Source organism: Moschus berezovskii, chromosome 20 (genome assembly GCF_049115385.1).
Source record: "Moschus berezovskii isolate FMDL1 chromosome 20, NW_MosBer_1.0, whole genome shotgun sequence".
Lineage (NCBI taxonomy): Eukaryota > Metazoa > Chordata > Mammalia > Artiodactyla > Moschidae > Moschus > Moschus berezovskii.
In genome coordinates, this window is record NC_142479.1 from 52,860,797 (window position 1) to 52,881,300 (window position 20,504).

General features: G+C 45.3%; 1 long non-coding RNA gene across 2 annotated transcripts; it reads left to right on the plus strand.

Moving 5' to 3' along the window:
• Positions 1 to 16,718: 16,718 nt before the first annotated feature.
• LOC148774735 (uncharacterized) lies at positions 16,719 to 19,288 on the plus strand. Of its 2 annotated transcripts, none has more exons than XR_016035412.1 (3): positions 16,719 to 16,882; positions 18,142 to 18,325; positions 19,165 to 19,288. It is a non-coding gene; the product is annotated as an uncharacterized LOC148774735 (long non-coding RNA). The 2 variants fall into 2 exon arrangements; XR_016035413.1 differs by lacking the exon at positions 16,719 to 16,882 and adding an exon at positions 17,076 to 17,242.
• The last annotated feature ends 1,216 nt before the right edge of the window (positions 19,289 to 20,504 follow it).

A 20,504-nucleotide genomic window follows, 5' to 3' on the forward strand; every position in this document is an offset into this window, starting at 1 on the left:
TCTCTGTTGCCTACAGTTATGACTGAGACCATGATGCTTTACCTAAAATAAGGGAAGGAAATCCAAGATTGAATAGGGCTGGAAGACAGGTGGACAAATAGATAGAATAGCTTTTCTTTGCCCTAAAGAGATGAAGAACATTCAATTGGGATGCAGTGCATTAAGCCAAGCTCTTCACCAGTTCTTTGTATGATCTTGGGTAGGTTGCTTCCCCTCTCTGGGCCTCAGTTTTCTCAAGTATGAAGTGAGGATATGGACTGCCTAGGAGATACCCAAGCTTTGGCATCTGAGACTCTGAAGTGCAGAACTTTCTTGTGGCATCCTGTCCAGTGCTTAACCAGTCTCTTTTATTCCAAATCCCCCAAATGGAGACCTGAGAAGCCCTCATGGAACTGGAACTTTCCTTCCATTCTAAAGATTCTGGCTGCTCCCATCACTGGTACTTGGAGGTTGCTTACTTTTAAAGATATAGACAATCTCTTGCACTAGGTGGGAAAGACTCTAGTGGGCTATATCCGGGTAGGGTGTTGGCAAGGAAGGGCAGAAAAACTTCAGTTTGGAACTATTCTAGAAGCTTCCTCCTGAGGTCTTTTTCCATGTGCCAGATGCTTCTAAGAAAAATTGAGCTTAGAGGCAGAAGACCTGTGTTCTAGTCTTCCTCTGCTGGAATGTTTTATGTGGCTTCAGACAAGTCAGTTCCTCTCTCTGATTCTTGGATATCCACCTGAAAATAATGAGATTGGACCAGGCTCCCTTCCCAGGATAATCCTTATTGTCCTCAGGGATTTTCTTGGTTCTCCAGCCCCATATAGGCCCCAGAGAAGACCCCAGATCGCATCCACAGGATACAGGGCAGGACTGAAGAGCTCTGTGGTAGATGCGCCATGTTCTTAGGGGATAAAGGAAGCATCCTGATTTTGATCTTCTCAGAAGATGCAGCTGGATGCTAAGCCGTGGTGCCCACCCCAGACCTCTGCTCACTGTCCTTACCAACCTCTCCTACTCTGGCTGTGAGAACATGGCACACTTCGGGCTGGAGGCCTTCAGTTTCAGTTTCTTAGCTGATCCCTGAGCAAGGCGATGGGAATTCCCTAGTATTTCTCAACACTCTGAGCTTCCCCTCCACATGCTAGCATTCAGTTAGTGACCATTCATTCTTTCTGAGAGGGATAATATAGGAGGAACCTATGACTTTCCAAATTGCATCCCATCCTTCGAGGTCCAGGCAGGCCCACCTTCTCTTTCTTTCCTCCTCTGAACACTCATAGCACTTAACTTGAAGGACACTCAAATTGCCATTTATAACAACAGCATGGGAACTGTTTTCTATTCAAGCAGAGATGTTATGCTTCTTGAAAGAAAGATTGTGCTGTATACATTTTTGGCTGGTCTTTGTAATGTGCCAAGCAATGCTGTGATTTAAAAAATTTATTTTTAGGTCTTCTATGGTGGGTACAGTGGATAGGAATCCACCTGCCAATGTGGGAGACACGGGTTTGATCTCTGGTCTGGGAAGATTCCACATGCCTTGGAGCAATGAAGCCCATGTACTGTAACTACTGAGCCAGTGCGCTAAAGCCCTCAAGCCGCAACTACCGAGCCCACATGCTGCAACTACTGAAGCCTTTGTGCATAAAGCCTGTGCTCTGCAACAAAGAAAGCCACTGCAATGAAAGTCTGTACATGTCAGTAAAGAGTAGCCCCCACTCACTGCAACTACAGAAAGCTGGCACACAGCAACAAAGAACCAGCACAACCAAAAATAAAAAATAAAGTAAATAAAACATATATCTAATATCATCCACTTACGGGTGCCCTGGCTGTTATCCTCTGTCTCAGCACGCTTGTTAAGACCATGTGTTGCATACCAAGGAAAAGATTTGAAGCCAGTCCCTTGAGACTGCTGCTTCTTTCCCTCTGGGTAATCTTTTTTTTAAAAAAAATTATTAATTTTTTTTTATTGTCTAGAGAATCTTAAAAGTCAAAGCAGGGACTCTGGAAGTGAAACCCCTTACCAGTGCTTGGGGACTGGTTTCTGTACCAAGGACTTGTCCATAGGAGAAGCAAATGCATTGTGCTCACTTTTATCTGGGGCATCTTTGTACCACTTGGTCTATGGTTTTCCAAAGATTGATTGGAGGGAGTTTGGGACTGAATACCTAATAAATAGATGCTTAATGAATATTTGATTGATTGATGATATGATTTCAGCCTTTTCCTAAGGTGACACCACTTCTTCCAGCTCTCTCTTGGGGGTTCCTTTCTTCTGTTTAAATTTATATTGGGAGCTGACTGCAGATTCTAGTCTCAGCAGCAACTTGAATAAGACCTGTATCATGGCAGAGCAGAGAACACCTTGCTCCCAGGAATGGGCCCTAGGACATCCATATTTCTTCCTCAGTGTCTTCACTCATTCATTTATTCAACAAATATTTGATAAACACTTGTATGCTAGGCACAGTGCTAGACTCTACAGATATGAAGATGAACACCCATGGTCCCTGACCTTGCCAAGCTCAAGTGGAATGTGGTGGGTATATTCGCTTGGACTGCCACAACAAATTACCACAAACTGTGTAGCTTAAACACTGGAAATTAATTTTCTCACAGTCAATTGTGAGCCTGGAAGTCCCAGATCAAGGTCCAGGAGGAGCAACCTCTCTTCCTTGCTTGCAGATGTGTACCTTCCCATTATGTCCTTATATGACCTTTTCTTAGAGTGTGCAAGGTGACTTGGAGGGGAGAGACAGAAAAAGGAACAAAGAGACACAGAGACACAAATGCAAGAGAAAGACACACAGAGAAAGCTTTCTGGGGTCTCTTGCTTTTTTTTATTAATTTTACTTTTGACTGCACGGATCTTCGTTGTTTTGTGCAGCCTTACCTTAGTTATGGCGAATGGAGGCTACTCTGCATTGTGGGGTACAGGCTGTCATTGCATGGGCTTCTCTTGTTGCAGAGCACAGGCTCTAAGGCACACAGGTTCAGCAGTTGTGGTACTCAGGCTTAGTTGCTCCACGGCATGTGGGATCTTCCCAGACCAGGGATCGTGTCCCCTGTGTTGGCAGATGGATTCTTAACCACTGTGACACCAGGGAAGTCCTGATAGCTCTTCTTATAAGGACATTAATCCTGTTGGGTTATGAACTCACTTTTAGGACTTTATTTAACCTTCTTTCCTTAGAGGTCCCATCTCCAAATACAGCCACATTGGGTCTTAGAGCTTTAACATATGAATTTGGGGGGATGCAAAGTATGGATATGAGAGTTGGACTGTGAAGAAGGCTGATCGCTGAAGAATTGATGCTTTTGAACTGTGGTGCTGGAGAAGAATCTTGAGAGTCCCTTGGACTGCAAGGAGATCCAACCAGTCCATTCTAAAGGAGATCAATCCTGGGTGTTCATTGGAAGGACTGATGCTAAAGCTGAAACTGCAATACTTTGGCCACTTCATGCGACGAGTTGACTCACTGGAAAAGACTCTGATGCTGGGAAAAGTTGGGGGCGGGAGGAGAAGGGGACGACAGAGAATGAGATGGCTGGATGGCATCACCGACTCTGTGGACATGAGTTTGAGTGAACTCCGGAAGTTGGTGATGGACAGGGAGGCCTGGCGTACTGTGATTCATGGGGTCGTGGAGAGTCGGACACGACTGAGCGACTGAACTGAACTGAACTGAAACATTTGTTCCATAATAGTGGAGGGGATGGAAAAATAAAGAGGCAATTGCCCATAAGCATTAAATATATAAAAACAGGCATGGACACATACAGCTGATTCATATTGTTGTACAATAGAAACTAACATATTATTGCAAGCAATTATACTCCAATTAAAAAAACAAAAATAGTCATGAAAAGGTAGATATGAAATTCAAGATGTGGGTGGAAGAGGGTGTCAGTGGAGAGGGATTTTTAGGAGCTGAAACTGTGTTGGTAAGGTTTGACTTGTGGTGGACAAAGATCTCAATGTAATATTCTTTATGCTTTTATGAATTCAGTATTTCATACTATTTAAAAAATAATGAAAGAGAAAATTAAAGCACAACGTAATGAGAGCTAACTAATGAGGGGAGAGGCAAGCCCAACATGCCACAGAAGCACACAGAAGGGAATCAGGAAGGTAATGGAAAAAGTGCTATCTGAGGGGAGCAGGGGTGACCCAGGAGAAGAGAGGAAGGTGGTGTTGAGAGGTCAGCGGCAAGGGCCAAGGCCAGAAGTCTTGCCTGGTAGACCTTGAACAGCTTGCTCACTTTTCCCAAATCACTCAATTTGGGAGTTGGGGGAACAGGGAAAGCCGTACTGTTTAACCTGGCCTCCTTGCAGGGGAGATGCGTCTGGGGGCCAGATTTCTGGCCCTTGCTACTTGTACTATGATCTGGTTGTGTTTGACACATGAGATGTATTTTGCTTTGGCTGTGTGTTTGGAGCGAATCTCTCCCTGCTGTTGTGACATGTGAAGCAGATGGTGTGTAATGTTTCTCCCATAGTTGACTGTTCCCCACTACTCTTCATGTACATCTGTCCATCTGTCCATTCATTGGCCCATCATTTACCCATTCATTGGCTATCCATTAACTGAGTATCTGCTCTGCCAGGTATCATGTCAAGAGCAAGGATCTGAAGACACAATATGCCATGGTCAACTAATAACTGAAGAACATGTCAATTAATGGAAGGCAATGTCTCCACACTTGTATGGGGCTTACATATTTCCAAGCACATTTTTAGTCTAATCACATTTAAGAATCAGGGTTGCTCAGTTTGGTAGGTTTCAATTTTCTGACTAAGGAAACTGAGACTTAAATAAAAGTGTCTTGATTTTTGACTCCAAGCTAAGGGGCTTTTTCCTACCATGCCAAGTTGACGTGAGGCATGACCTAAAGGGCTAAGGCCACTCCTGGGAAAGATGTTCTCAGATCAGGCTTTCTACCCACTGCTCTGTTCTCTGAGAATGTGTGTACTGTATACTCATGGGGAAGTCCTGCCCATGAGCAAATGTTTCTGAGAAGGAGCAGGGAGCAGGACGTGGAAGAGACTTTTACAGTCATTCAGTCCAACCATCCACTGATAACCCAGTGACCTTAAGGATAAAGAAAAACTTGGCCTACCATAAACTCAGCCCCTCTATTAACATAAGAAAGAACAGGGTAAGTCTTGTACAGGGCAAGGAAGAACAGAGACCTTCTGTAGAAGGTCTGATCTGGAGAGACCCAAGAGAAGGCAGAAGACCCAGAATCCCCTGGAGGGAGTCTTTGGTGCAGATGGAGCCCTGGTTAAAGTACCAATTTCTTGGCTTAACCCAGAGTGTCCCCTGGCTTCCGGTCCCTCTGGGTTTGTAATTCAATGGGCAAAGTCCAAGACCACGCCTCTAACACTCCTGTCTCCATCCCTGTTTTGTTTCACTTGGGAACAACCAACCCCACTTGAAGCCAAGGGGCTTGGGTCTCCACCCATGCAGGGTAACCCAACAGGCAGATTTAGGATAGATTTAGGGCCCCAGCTAGCCAGGGACACCCCCAAATTTGAGAGAATTTCTATGTTGAACTGACCTAGGAGTTTGCGATCAGAAAAATCTAAAAGAGAAGTTCTTTTAATTTCAGTGTATGTGTACATTTTGTGTTGGTTGGCCGCTCTCAGGAATTATATTTGGAGAGAGACAATAATCTTACTAGGTTTGGGGGCCTTTGAGGGTCATTATCAGGCCTCGGGCCATTAAGAGGGAAAGGAGCAGCAGGTGAGAGGTGAGGAGTTGTCAGGCTGCAGAGAGAAAGGAGACCGCTCTTCAGGAGGAAGAAAAGGGAAGGAGGACCGGCGGGAAGCCTCAGGTTACCTTGACACCTGTTGCCACGGCCCGGTGGTGGTTTCCTGCCTCTTGTCGGGACGTGCCTGCACAGAGAATACAATGACAAGAAGATGCTTCCTGTTTTGCTGCGTGGTTCATTGTCGGGCATCAAGAGGCAGGGTTTACAGGTCTGTGTTTTTCACGTTGCCAGGTTCCCTGAGGAAAGCGGTGGGGGCAGGTGAGGATGGGGGTCTGATGGCAGGGTAAGGGAAAGCAGGGGGCAGTTTACTCTTCCAGAATTGCTCAGTGGAACCTCACATCATTCTAGTTTTGACCCCTAGAGAGGGTGGGGCTGGCCATAGTGTCTGAATGTAGCCAACAGCTCTAGGCTGGAGCCCCTGTGTGTGGCTGAAGGTTGCCCAGAATCCCTCGTGGGCTCCTTTTGTCCCTCAGTGAAACCCGGTGTTGACATCTGTGGTGACCTTTGTCTTGGCAGGTGGCAAGGGTAATCAGAAAGTGGGACTGAAATAGCCTCTGTGGTGAAAGCAGGAGGGGGGAAGTGATGTCTGGGCTCGTGACAATTGATGACTGAGGCATCCAGCATGCCCACTCCCCACCCCCGAGGCCAGGCCCGCCACCGGGCCAGTGTTGCACGTGTCGCAGCTGAGTCTGTACATTGTAGCTATTAGGAAGCCCAGGTGCTTCATGCTTGTTTCACTTGAGACTGCCTGTTGTGGTAGAAAAGAATAAGGGGCTCTTATTGGCTGGGTTCAGCCAGCCATTTCCCAGGAGCGCCTCGTTGCTTGCTTCCTCACCTGGCAATTGAACCAGGTGACCTTCGATGTCCTCTCTGGTCATCCACATTCGAGGAGTCTGTTGATCATCTCCTAGCGAGGCTGGGAAAGAGACCATGTCTGCTTCACCCTTTCCTTGTGCTCTCTTCATGGCATTCAAAGCCCTTCTCTAGCCTGAGGCCTGAGGAGTCTCTGACTCCTCACCTCTACCCACTTCGTATGGCCACCATTCTGGACCAACTTCGAGTTCCCTCAAGAGTGCTATGCACTTTCCTTCTTCTGGGCTTTTCCAGATGCTCTTCTCTCAGCCTAACATGCCTCTGAATCCCTCCTCCCCTGTTAGACTCAAACTCATCATTTGAGACCCTGCTCAGAGAGCCCTCACCTCCTGAAGAATTTCTGATGCTCAAGCCCACGGCATTCTAGTCACATGACTACTGTCCTAGCATCTCTCAGTCTAATGTGTATGACAGGCATCTATGCATTTTTCTCCCTCCATCAGGTTGCAAGTAGTTGGCAACTTATTTATTTCTTGGATGCTTAACACAGCACTTGGCATATTCTTGGTGCTCAACCAGTAGATTGAAGCATCTTTTCATTGATTTGACCCTAAACAGGCTCTACCTTGAGCTCATGAAATAATGCTCACTCCTTGGTACAGCCAGAGAGGAGCTGTGCAGAGGAGGGAAGCTTAACGGGCATATAGCTGTGACTACCTGCTCCTGCTCCTCAAAGGTTAGTGTCAGCGTTGGCTTCTGAATAAAGCTCCTGGGGTTCCAGCTCTGGGGAGGCTCCCAAACCATTAATGCAAGTTCCCAGTTTCCAGGATCTTACCTATTGTTTGAGGGAGGACAGGAGCTAATACTCAGCACCTACTGCATACCGGACCCTGGATCTTAATTTCACAGTAGTTCTGTTAGGTGAGCCCCGCAGATGAAGAGACTCAGAGAAATCAAGGTCTTTCCCCAAGAAGACACAGAGCCAGTAGCAGAGACAGTGAAGGGAGCTTCCCCATGCATCCCCACCCTACGCAAATTTGAGCTGGTGACCAGGAACTCAACTTCACAACCACTAAAAGCCTCAAAGTCAAATGTCTCTGCTGTCGTCACAGCAGCAAAAAATGGAAGCCCCCTGAAGCCCTCACCATACTTCTGAATCAAAATCTTCATGAATGCTTCTGACTGGTGGAGAGTAGGTCACGTGCCCATGCCTAGCTGCAAGGGAGACTGGGAGTCTGAGTTCCTGACTTCTACTTGGGGAGGCAAGACTATAACAAGGAAATTTCTTCTAGAAAGAAAGGCTATTCATACATAAGATGAAGGGCAGCTACAAACATGACAGATGTACTCTGACTCATCCTCAAAGTCTCACGAAAGAAATTTATTTTAGAGAACTGAATCCATTCCTCTTTCAAATCTTGCTCCTTTCTTAAAATGTGGTTTGAAGAATTTTTATTATATAAGTTTTTGAGATATAGCTTGCATTCAATGAAACCCACCTATTTTAGTGTACAGTTCTAGGGAATTTTACAAATGCATACAGTTGTGTAGCCACCACCACAAGCAAGGTACAGTATGCAACAATTTCATCACACCCCTAAATTCTCTCATACCTCTTTGTAGTCAACCCCTTCCTCCACCCGCAGCCCTTGGCAACTACAGATCTGGTTTCTGTCTATACTGTCTGGTTTTCTAGAGCAAAGACTTTTAAAAGCAAAGGACAAAAATAGAGCTGAAGAGATTCTACGTGTAAATATCAAAGGACAGATGTTAGAGTCTCCCCTCCTCGGCCTCTGTCCCAGGGAGAGACAAAGATGATTGCAAATTGATTAAAATGATCAAAAATATCATCTTCTTTCAAATGTCATGTTTAGGCGTTAATTCAGAAAGAAGGATGAGGCACCTGTTGTGGTCCCAGCTCACTGCATGAATGCCCACTTAGAGCGACAGACAAATGGCAGCTCTGACCAATACAGTGCCGTCCACAGTTCCTTCTCACGGCACCCCTCTTTGTCACATGAAGAATGGGCCCACAGTGGGTCAGTGTCTCCACTTCTTCGTCACCCTCCAGGTCTCAGCATCCAGAATCCCCCAGGCTCAAAGCTGGCCAGAGGCCAGCTGGGTATGGGGATGGTGGTGTAGACAGAGCTTACATGGCAGGGCGGGGAGTAGGAAGGAAAATGGACTGAGGTGCAGGCCCCGGGCTGGAGGCTGGTAGGAAGCTCTCCAAGGAATCTGAGAATTCTAAATCTAAACATGGCCTTTTAGGTCATTATAAAATATATTTTACATGATGGAAACATATTTTCAAAATGGGATAGAACCTATTTTATTAATATTTGCCAGTTTATCGGCATAAATATCTGGCATGTGGTATTCAGGTTTCTATTGTTCCCTTGGCTGGCCCCTGCAAATGTTGGAAGATGGCCTTAATAAAACTCTTTAAAAAAATTGAAGTATAGCTTCCCAGGTGGTGCTTGTGGTAAAGATTCTGCTTGCCGATTCAGGAGTCATAAGAGATACAGGTTAGATCTCTGGGTCAGGAAGATCACTTGGAGGGGGGCATGGCAATCCAATCCAGTATTCTTGCCTGGAGAATTTCACAGACAGAGGACTCTGGAGGGCTACAGTCCATAGGGTCCCAGAGAGTTGGACACGACTGAAGCTCCTTAGCATGATTTATAATGTTGTGTTAATTTCTGCTGTACAACAAAGTGATTCAGTGGTACATTTATACACATTCTTTTTTCAATATTGTTTTCCACTATGGTTTATCATAGAATAAATGATATGAATATGGCTGTCTTAGTAGAACCTTGTTGTTTACTTATAAAATGTCTTGAACCTCCTCAGAGATAGTTACCAGAGCTTCCTGTAGGCAAGGCTCCCTGGTCAAGTCCTGTGCTCCTCTCCAGAGGTGGTGAGAAGGAAAGGCAAGAGGGAAACATGTACTGAATGGCCAGCTCTGTGTCTGAACCTGACTTGCTTCCTTTCCCTCATATGACCTCATTTGGGTCTCTCATCTCCGCTGCTGAGTGGGTACCACATTGCCAATTTCTAGGTGAGGAGGCGCAAGCTGAGTGACATTTAAGCGCCTTAAGTGTCCAAGCTGGGATTCCAACCCAGATCTGTGTCGCCCCAAACCAGCAGCCTCCCAGGTTGCTGTTAGAGGGTTCCAACTTGCCTCTGCTGTCCTCCCCACCAGGATTCGCAAGGGGCAAAGAGTCAGTCACTGAAACAGGTTGCAATGAAGCCTATGCGCTGCTTTGGGGGTGGAGTGAAACTTAAGTTTCCAGAATCTTCTCTGGTGGACCTGATTTTTATTCCAAAGCAGAAAAGGTCAAAGCACAGGTGGCTAGAGCGGGGAGCGTGCAGACACTTAGGTAAAGAAGGTACTTGTGAATTTGCTGTGGAAGCAAGAGAAAGATAGACAGGGAGGAGGAGGGTTTCAGTACAAAGAACTTTGGCTTTTGAGTCAGTTCTGGTTTCAAATCCAGGTCCTGGTACTAATTGACTTTGACCGAGTTGCTTAACTACCCAGAACCTCAGTTTCAATATCTGTGAAAATAGATCAATACTAGATGGGGTTCTTCTTCAAGTCTCTATGAGGCTGAAATGAAGCAGAATCAGTAGAGCACAGGGTCGGGGTCGGGGTCGCGGAGCTGGGGGTGAGGAGGACAGGTTCTCACAACTCACCCTCCACCCCCGTCCCCTAGCCTCCCTCCTGTTGACTGAATCACATGAGCCCATTTTGGCATTTTGCAGACTTCTACAGTTGAGGAATCTAAAAATAAATTTGAATTATGGTGGGTTTAGCGCCTGAGGAGCCCTGGTAGGCACTTCTGTGTAAATAGCAGAAGTGAAAAAAAAAACCAAACAACCCATTTCATTTCTAGTATTTGAAACCTGAGTTAAAGAACCCCTATCGTGTGGGCAACTCAGAGTGGAGAGGTGGGTGGCAAGGGGAAGGTTTGGTGTTTTTCTCTTTGTTGTTTTGTTTTTGTTCTGCGATGATGTGGGGGACTCTCCAGGGATGTGTGTCACGGAGCAGGGAGGGGATGGGGCAGTGAAGAAAGCAGGGCAGGTGGGAAATTTAATTCTGTTCCTGACGTAATAGAGCAGAGCTGGGGAAGGGGGTGTGTCGGTCAATGGGTGGAAAAGGGGACCCCACTCTCAAAGGTCCCGTGGCTGTCATGCCCTTCCAACCCCATGCTCCGAATCACTGTTGGGCAAGTTCCTGAATTCATTTTCAGTGAGCTTCTGAAGAAAGGCCATCTCTGGGGACTTGCCTTGTTCCTGAAATGCTAGTACGTCAGAGACTTCGTTTAAAGGGCGTGAGTGAGTGTGTGAGTGTGTGTGTGTGTGTGTGTGTGTGAAACAGACTCATAAAAAGGGAAAGTAAGAAGCTGGATAACTTGACCATGGTCCACATTGATGGGAGTCACAGCTTATTCTTATTCTTTTAAAAAATAATTCTATTTATTTATTGTTGGCTGTGCTGGATCTTTGTTGCTGTGTGGGCTTTCCTCCAGTTGCAGTGAGCAGAGGCTGCTCTGTAGTTAGGGTGCTCGAGCTTCTCATTGCAGTGGCTTCTCTTGTGGAGCATAGACTCTAGGCATGTGGGCTTCAGTAGTTGCCGTTCCTGGCTTCTAGAGCACAGGCTCAGTAGTTGTGGCAGGCAGGCAGCTTAGTTGCTCTGCAGCATGTGGGATCTTCCAGGCCCAGGGATTGAACCTGAGTCTCCTGCATTGGCAGGCAGATTCTTTACCACAGAGCCACCAGGGAAGCCGTCTTATTCTTGTTGTTTTTAACAAAACTCTTTTCCACCCTTCAAATCTAATTTTTCACTGTTCCTCCAATCCATGTTTTACAGGCTCAGTGAGATGAAGTGAATTCCCCCACAAGTCCTAAGAGGGAGAGCCAGGGCTTGAACTGGCCACTCCTTCTCTGTACAATGCTGGCGCTGTGTGCAAGTTGGGCTTAGGTCCTGAGGCTTGGGGAATCCAAGTCTCCCAAAATTTGCCCTATGACCTTGACTTTTGCAACTCTTTTTTAATTTCAATGTTCATTTTAAAAATTTTATTTATTTTTAATTTATTTTTTGGCCAAACTCTGTGGCTTGCAGGCCAAGGATTGAACCCTGGCCCCAGCAGTGAGGGTGCTGAGTCCTAACCACTGGACCATCAGGGAATTCCCTGGAACTTTTAAAAAATGGACATACTGTCATTGTATGCCAATGTCTTATAGAAAAGGAGTGAATAAGCCAAATAACCATACCATACAATGCTTGGTTGGATGGCATCACCAACTTGATGGACATGAGTTTCAGCAAGCTCTGGGAGTTGGTGATGGGTAGGGAAGCCTGGCATACTGCAGTCCATGGGGTCGCAAAGAGTCTGACAGGACTGAGTGACTGAACTGAACTAATACTACATTTGGTATTTGCATTCATATAGTAGTCTCTGATGGAGAAGGAAATGGCAACCCACTTCAGTATTCTTGCCTGGAGAATCCCAGGGACGGGGGAGCCTGGTGGGCTGCCATCTATGGGGTCGCACAGAGTCGGACACGACTGAAGCGACTTAGCAGCAGCAGCAGCAGCAGTAGTCTCTGAGTGGGCTTCCCTCATAACTCAGTTGGTAAATAATCTGCCTGCAATGCAGGAGACCCTGGTTCAATTCCCAAGTTGGGACGATCCTCTGGAGAAGGGATAGGCTGCCCACTCCAGTATTCTTGGGCTTTCCTTGTGGCTTAACTATTAAAGAATCTGCCTGCAATGTGGGAGACCTGGGTTTGATCCCTGAGTTGGGAAGATCCCTTGGAGAAGGAAAGGCTACCCACTCCAGTATTCTGGCCTGGAGAATTCCATGGACTATATAGTCCATGGGGTTGCAAAGAGTCAGACACTACTGAGCAACCTTCACTTTCACAAGTCTCTGAAGGTGACTTTGGAGAAGGCAACCAAGCTGTCTCCTGATCCCACCACAAATAAGGGAGTTAAGTGGCAAAAAGAGTCTGTGGGATCTAAAGGTGGGCTTCCTGATTGCAAAGTGAAAGTGTTAGTCTCTCAGTCATGTTAGACTCTTAGCAACCACATGGACGAAGCTCCTCTGTCCATGGGATTCTCCAGGCAAGAATACTGGAGTGGGTTGCCATTCCCTTCTCCAGGGGATCTTTCTGACCCAGAAATTGAACCTGGGTCTCCCCAACTGCAGGCAGATTCCTGACTGAAGGGGGTTGATAAATGCAGGAGCCTCTGGAAGATAGAAGTGACATCTTCTGGTCCCCTGAGCATCTAGTACCTTTCAATATTGGCCAAAACCACCACTTCCTGATGCTCGCCAGTGCCTGTATTCATCTTCTGGATCCAGCTCAAATGCACCTCCCCATCCCCTAGATTTCCTGGCATTGCCGTGAAGCATCATGAGCTTTTCTTTCCTGCTCAATACTGTGAGTTTTATACCTCTATTTAGCACCTATGTACTTCTCCTTGACTTACAGCCAAGTCCTTGAGTTCCCCCCTGCCCTGAACTCTCAGAGGGTGGGATCAGTTCTGGTCATCTTTTAAATTTTCAAAATTTATTTATCCATATTTAGTTGTGCTGAGTCTTCATTGCTGCTTGGGCTTTTCTAGTTGTGGTGAGCAGGGGCTACTCTCTAGTTGCAGTGTGCAGGCTTCTTATTGCAGTGGCTTCTCTTGTTGCAGAGCATGGATGCTAGGGCCCTTGGGGTCAGTAGTGCAGCACTTGGGCTCTGGAGTATGTGGTCTTCAGTAGTTGTGGTTTAGTTGTTCCACAGCATGTGGAATCTCCCTGGACCATTGATCGAACCCTGTCCCGTGCATTGGCAGGTAGATTCTTAACCACTGGATCACCAGGGAAGTTGGTTCTGTTCATCTTTACTATCCATATCTAAGATAGCACCTTGTACAGAGTCAATGCTTATTAAGGTATGATGGACTTTACAAGAATGAGTTGCTGCCTATTGGTGGTGGTTTTTTAAAAACCTCATTAAATTTGACAAGCAAAATTGATAATACTTATCAAATGCACTTTTTGCAATGCCAGCATGCATAAAAATAGATACTGTTACACTCTTTTGGTAGGAGTGTAAACTGGTTCAACTTTTCTGGAGAGTAACTTGAATTACTTAGAATTTTTTGTGCCTTTGGGCAAATTATTTTCATTTTATTTTCTCTCTTCTTCTTTCCCCTCCCCTCCCAGCTCTCTTCTTTCCTATTCTCACAAGGGGTTATTGAATGGCTTTTCATCAAGTATTGCTACTATTATATTCATGGCAACATTTTGAAAAATACTAGCAAAAATGTGGCCAATATTAATATGGATTTGAATAAACTATAGTTTACATTTATGATAAAATAACATGTAACCTTGTTGGTGATATATGAATATTTGTTAACCACATATACCAAGTTTATGCAGATGGTGACTGTAGCCATGAAATTAAAAGACACTTGCTCTTTGGAAGAAAAGCTATGACCAACATAGACAGCATATTAAAAAGCAGAGACATTACTTTGCCAACAAAGGTCTGTCTAGTCAAGGCTATGGTTTTTCCAGTAGTCATGTATGGATGTGAGAGTTGGACTATAAAGAAAGCTGAGTTCTGAAGAATTGATGCTTTTGAACTGTGGTATTGGAGAAGACTTTTGAGAGTCCCTTGAACTACAAGGAGATCAAACCAGTCAACGCTAAAGGAAATCAGTCCTGAATACTCACTGGAAGGAACAATGCTGAAGCTGATACTCCAATACTTTGGCCACCTGATGAGAAGAACTGACTCATTTGAAAAGACCCTGATGCTAAAAAAATTGAAGGCAGGAGGAGAAGGGGATGACAGAGGATGAGATAGTTGGATGGCATCACTGACTCGATGGACATCCATTTGAGCAAGCTTCGGGAGTTGGTGAAGGACAGGGAAGCCTGGCACACTGCAGTCCATGGGGTTGCAAAGAGTCAGACACGACTGAGCAACTGAACTAACTAAACAAAGTTATAAAGGCTAGTTACAAAATAGGACTCATGGTATAATTCCAAGTTTGAAGGAAACAGAAGGATATATCCATGGAAAAATATCTGGGAGGATTTACACTTAAATGTTTTAACCCTTTATTTGGGTGGTGGGATTTCAGGGCATTTTAACTTTCTTTTTATTTCTCTGAATTTTCTCAATTTTCTACCATGAATGTATATTATGTTTAGAACATGGAAAAATACCTTACATTGTCTTGAGTGGATTCTCTGAGTAAACTCCTTGGTCCTCAAATTCTATATATAATGACAATTTTTACCTCTTCCCTACCATTTTTACATTTTACTTCTTTTTCTTATCTGACTGCTTTGGCTAGGACTTCCAATACTATGTTGAACAGAAGCAATGAAAGTGGGTATCTTTGTCTGATTCCAGATTTTAAGGGGAAGGCTTTCAGCTTTTCACCATTGAGTATTACATTGGCTGCAGGTTTGTTATAAATGTATTTTTTTTATTATGTTGAGATACATTCCCTCTATACCCACTTAAAATGTTTTAAAATAATTTTATTTATTTATTTATTCTCTCTACTTCTTTCGCCTCCCCTCCCACCCCTCTTTTTTCCTCTCCTCTCAAGAGGTTATTGAATGGCTTTTCATCAAGTATTGCTACTATTCATGGCAATGTTTTTAAAAACACTAGCAAGCTGTGCTGGGTCTTCGTTGCCATGCAGGCTTTTCTCTAATTGCAGCAAGTGGGGGCTACTATCTGGCTGTAGTGCACACGTTTCTCATTGCAGTGGCTTCTGTCTAGAGTATATGGGCTTCAGTAGTTGCAGCTTGCAGACTCTATAGAGTTCAGGCTCAATAGCTGTGACACATGGCCTTAATTGCTGTGCAGCATTTGGGATCTTCCCAGACCAGAGATCAAACCCATGTCTCCCACACTGACAGGTGAATTCTTTCCCTGAGTCACCAGGGAAGTCCTGATTTTTTAAAATTAATTAATTAATTAATTTTTAAGTCTTTATTGAATTTGTTACAATATTGCTTGTGTTTCATGTTTTAATTTTTTGGCCCCGAGGCACGTGGGATCTTCCTGATCAGGGATTGAACCTTCATCCCTTGCATTGGAAGGTGAAGTTTTAATCACTGGACCGTCAGGGAGGTCCCCTCTATGCCCACTTTTATAAGTGTTTTTTTTTTTTATCATGAATGGATGTTGAGTTTCATCAAGTGCTTTTTCCTCCATCTATTGAGTTGATTACATGGTTTTGTCTTTTCTTTCATTGATGTGGTGTATCACATTGGTTTGTGGTCCTCAAATTCCGAAAACACCAGTAATCTCATAACAATGTAGGAAGTCAGGATTAGAAGAGCTGTTGGGAGTTTTTTGGGCCAGAGGCTCTCAAACTTGGCTGCACACTGGAGTCACCCATTAAACTTTCCAAACTCTGCAGCCCAGTCCATGCCCTGTGCGGGTAAATCAGAATCACTGGGGTGGACGCAGGCATCTGAGGGTTGCGTCTCCCCAGGTGATTCTGCTGTGCAGCCAGCTGTGAGAACCGCTGCTGACGAGCTGCTCTGTCTCACACAGCAGTCACTAGCCACATGTAGTTATTTAAATTTCTTTGAAATTAAGTAAAATTTAAAATTGAGTTCCTTAGTCACACTAGCCATATTTTAAGCACTCACTAGCCACATATCATGAATGGCTACCATCTCAATGCCATTCTAGATCTACTCAAATTTCAGCAAAAGAGACTATGGAGGTTCCTGGCTGGGGTGTGTGTATATGCATGCTCAGTCACTCAATCATGTCCGATTCTTTGCAACTCCATGGACTGTAGCCCCCCAGGTTCTACTGTCCATGGGATTTTTCAGGCAAGAATACTGGAGTGGGTTGCCATTTCCTCCCCCAGGGGATCTTCCTGACCCAGGAACTGAACCAGAGTCTCCTGCATCTCCTGCATTTGCAGGCGATTCTTTATCACTGAGCCACCAGGGAAGCCTCTCCTGGCAGGTTGGCACTGTCCTTATAGCAACCCTGACATTTGTGAAAGAAGAGGTCCCTAGCCCTGCCTTCTCTAGATCTGCCTAGGCTGTAGGTAACCGTGTGCCTAGAAAGTTCTCTCTGCTTTCTCAGGTCTCCTCCATCCTCTTCCTGAGCACAGGGAAGTTTTCTGCTCCATGATTGTTCTTAAGGACTCCACAGGCCCAGGCCCTCCCGACCAGGCCAGCAGTTTACATGGAATGTAAGCACTCAGCGGGGAGCAGAGCAAGGCCGAGTGTTTTCCACAGCTGCTGAGGAAGGTGAGTGAGCCGAGGCAGAATAACAAAAAGCCACTTCAAAAACAGACCAGAAAAGTCAGAGAGCAGAGACAATCAGAGGTTTGAGACACACACACCTCCCTCAAAACCCTGGCAAGAGAGCAAAAACAAGTCAACGGGGAGCCTCTAGACCTTCTAGTTTCGAGACTGTCGCGGTTGCTGACTTTGAGAACGGGGCCTGTCCCAGCCAGTTCTGAGAGGAGCCAGGAGCTGAGGCTGTGGGGGCTCAGAAACCTCACCTGAGTTCTGAGAACTGTATGGCCTGGTGGTGGGACAGTCCCTGAGCGCTCTGTGTCTCTGGGAAGACTGGCTGTGTGGGAATGGCAGACTCAGATTGGCTTGGTGAGAGTTTGGGGGCTGTTTTAACCTAGAGACTAGCTGCCATTTAGAAGCAGAACACCACCTGGCCTGGGCTCTGGGACCTATCCCCTGGGAGATGGGTGGGGGGAGATGGACATAGTCCATCAGGGAATTCCCATGCACAGGCCACCCATGTCTAGGAAATTCCTCTTTCAGAAGTCAACCATGAAGACACCAAGCCAGAAAGGGAAGCCTGGTGCTCCCTTCTCATCCCCAATTCTGTAGGACAGTAAAGAACAGTGCAGAGAGCCCTGGGAATGGAGGACTTGGCTCAACCCCCAAGCATTGTCACTTACTTGCTATGTGATTTTGGCAGGTCAGTTTACCTCTGGACTGTAGTTTCTTGACCAGTAAATTGTAGGGTTGGTTTAGACCGATGGTTCTCAACCCAGGCTACTTGGTGGTATAATCTGGTGAGCTACAAAAATAAATGAGATTCTGCTTATTCTGGGAGACAGCCTAGACATCAGGATTTAAAAAAAAATCCTTCAATGATTCTAATGCGTAGGCAAGATTGATAACCACTGGTCTATCCAGATTCACAAGTGCATCATGCTTGGGAGTCAAAATTGAGATTCAAATTCCGTAGGACTGGCATAGGGCCTGAAAAACTGCCTTTCTCCCAAGCTCCCTGGCAGTCCTCAGGGATCACATCTTAAGTCAAAGCAAGTCTATCTTTAACATCCAGGAAACCGATTTCAGGCTCCAGCAGCTCAGTCTGTTTCTGTCTGTTGTGTTGGTAGCTAGCAGTAGTTGCATATTTCTACCCATAGACATCATTCTACATTCTTTCTTTTTCCTCCCTCTCACATAAGAATCATCTATGATTCAAATCTCACCATTTGAATTCTGACTATTCTCTCTGGATATGAATCAAACAGGCATCATCTCTTCAAGGGCAGAAAATGAAAGATAAAGCCAGACTGTGGTGTGAGTTCAAGGTGGACCATTTTTATTGGAAGAATGGGGAAAGACTCCGTGTATCAGATATTGAGCCTCCACCTCTGCTGGGCACTCTTCAAGCTTTACACAGTTGTTTCATTTAATCCTCACACCAGCAGTATGGTGAGTACTGATCAGGTCCCCCAGTTTACACTTGAGGAAGCTGAGGCTTAAAGAGAATCAGAGGTTTTTCCAAAAAAGAAGCACATGTGGGACTTTGACTCAATCTCTGTGTTGACTGCTGCTGCTGCTGCTAAGTCACTTCAGTCGTGTCCGACTCTGTGCGACCCCATAGACGGCAGCCCACCAGACTTTGCCGTCTCTGGGATTCTCCAGGCAAGAACACTGGAGTGGGTTGCCATTTCCTTCTCCAATGTGTGAAAGTGAAAAGTGAAAGTGAAGTCGCTCAGTCGTGTCCGACCCTTAGCGACCCCACGGACTGCAGCCTACCAGGCTCCTCCATCCATGGGATTTTCTAGGCAAGAGTACTGGAGTGGCTTGCCATTTGACTACTAGTCCACAAAGTTCATGGGTAGCATTTGAGTGCATCCCAACCAGACACAACTCAACCTAAGCAGATGCAACCAGACTCAACCAGGTTCAGTCAGACCCAATCAGACTCAACCAGACCCAGTTTCTTGGCACCAATTAGTTGTTGGTGAGGAGATGGGTGGGATGGGGTTTGCATGAGTTTAGTTTACTTAAGCAACCCCTATACTCACCTTTTCTAAACACCACTGCTCTCCCATCAGAAAAGGTAGTAGTTTTCCGCCCTGGGCCCGGGCTTCAAGGCCTTTATCTGGCACCTGGGTTCATAGTAATACTTTTTCCTACTTGACTGCCTGTCTCAATATAAATCTCTGCCATGTGCATCTTTTTCTACTTATATCATTTTCTTTTCTCCATGGGAGCAGGCAGTGTGTCCAGCTTTGTGACTGTTTTATCTTTTTTCTTTTTTGTAGGCTTGTCCCTCATGAGGAGCCTAGAGTATTACCCCTCACCTCCAAAGAATGCTGCATAGAAGGCCATCTGAAGCTACCATGATTGTTGCGAATTCTCAGCATCTCAGATTCCACTGGCTTCTCCACCAAAATGGTAGTCAACAGCCCAACCCAACAGTTTTTCCAACTTGACTCAAACTTTCTTGTCTCATTTCCTGATATCGGGGTTGTGGGGCTGGCGTGGGGGTAGGGAGTGAGAAAGCAATCATGGAGGCTTCCTTGTGTCCCCACTAAGGCTTGAGTTCCTGAAGACAGGGGCTTTGTCTTCTCGTTTTTATATCCCCAGAGGAGAATATGGTGCTGGGGAGACAGATGCACACGGATGTCTATCAGATGAGCGAATGAAGGTGACTCAGGGGCATTTTCTGACGCACTGAACAAATGGCGACACTGATGGTTTGTCCTGCTTGGGCCTCAGGCAGGAGTCACTTGGCACAGGTTTCAGCTTGTGAGGTCCCCGGAACCCTGTGGGCACAGTTACTGGGAAACCTTTCATTTTCACCACATCTTCGAAGCTTCTACAGCAGCTCAGGAAGGGGGAGGGTTTCTTAGAGAACACAACCCCTTGATATGCTGGGTGGGTTGTTGAAAACCAACCTGGAGAGCAATCAGAAGAGACCCACTACTCTTTAGGGGGCCCTGGGATTGAAGAATGATGGGGGCCCAGGGAAGGGGGAGACCCCTCTCCTTTTTATCTTCCAGAGAAGGGTTCATCTTACTGTAGTGGGTGTTTCTTAAAATTGGGATGAAAAAGGTGAAGGGTTCAGTTCATACAGAAGAACTTTCCTCTGCAGATAGTTTTTCTCCTGTCACTAAAAAACAGAAAAGGAAGAAAATACAAAGGAAAGAAATCATATATATACCAAGATGCTAACTGTGCTCAACAATCTGAAGAAACTTCGAGAAAGACAAATAGCATATGATACCACTCATATGTGGTTATCAAATGTGGGTACTCATGTGGCTGTCACTCATGTGTGACATCACTTGTAATTGGAATCTAAAAAAACGATGTAAACTAACTCATTTACAGATTTTGAAAACAAACATGTGGGGGAGGGGAAGGATAAATTCAGAGCTTGGAATGAACATACTACTAGATATAAAATAGCTTACCAACAAGGACCTGCTGTGTAGTACAGAGAACTCAATATTCTGTAATAACCTGTATGGGAAAAGAGTCTGAAAAAGAATGAATATATGCATATGCATAACTGAATTACTTTTCTGTACATCTGAAAACTAACACAATTTGTATATCAACTATAATCCAATAAAATTACAAAAAAGAATCTAAACAG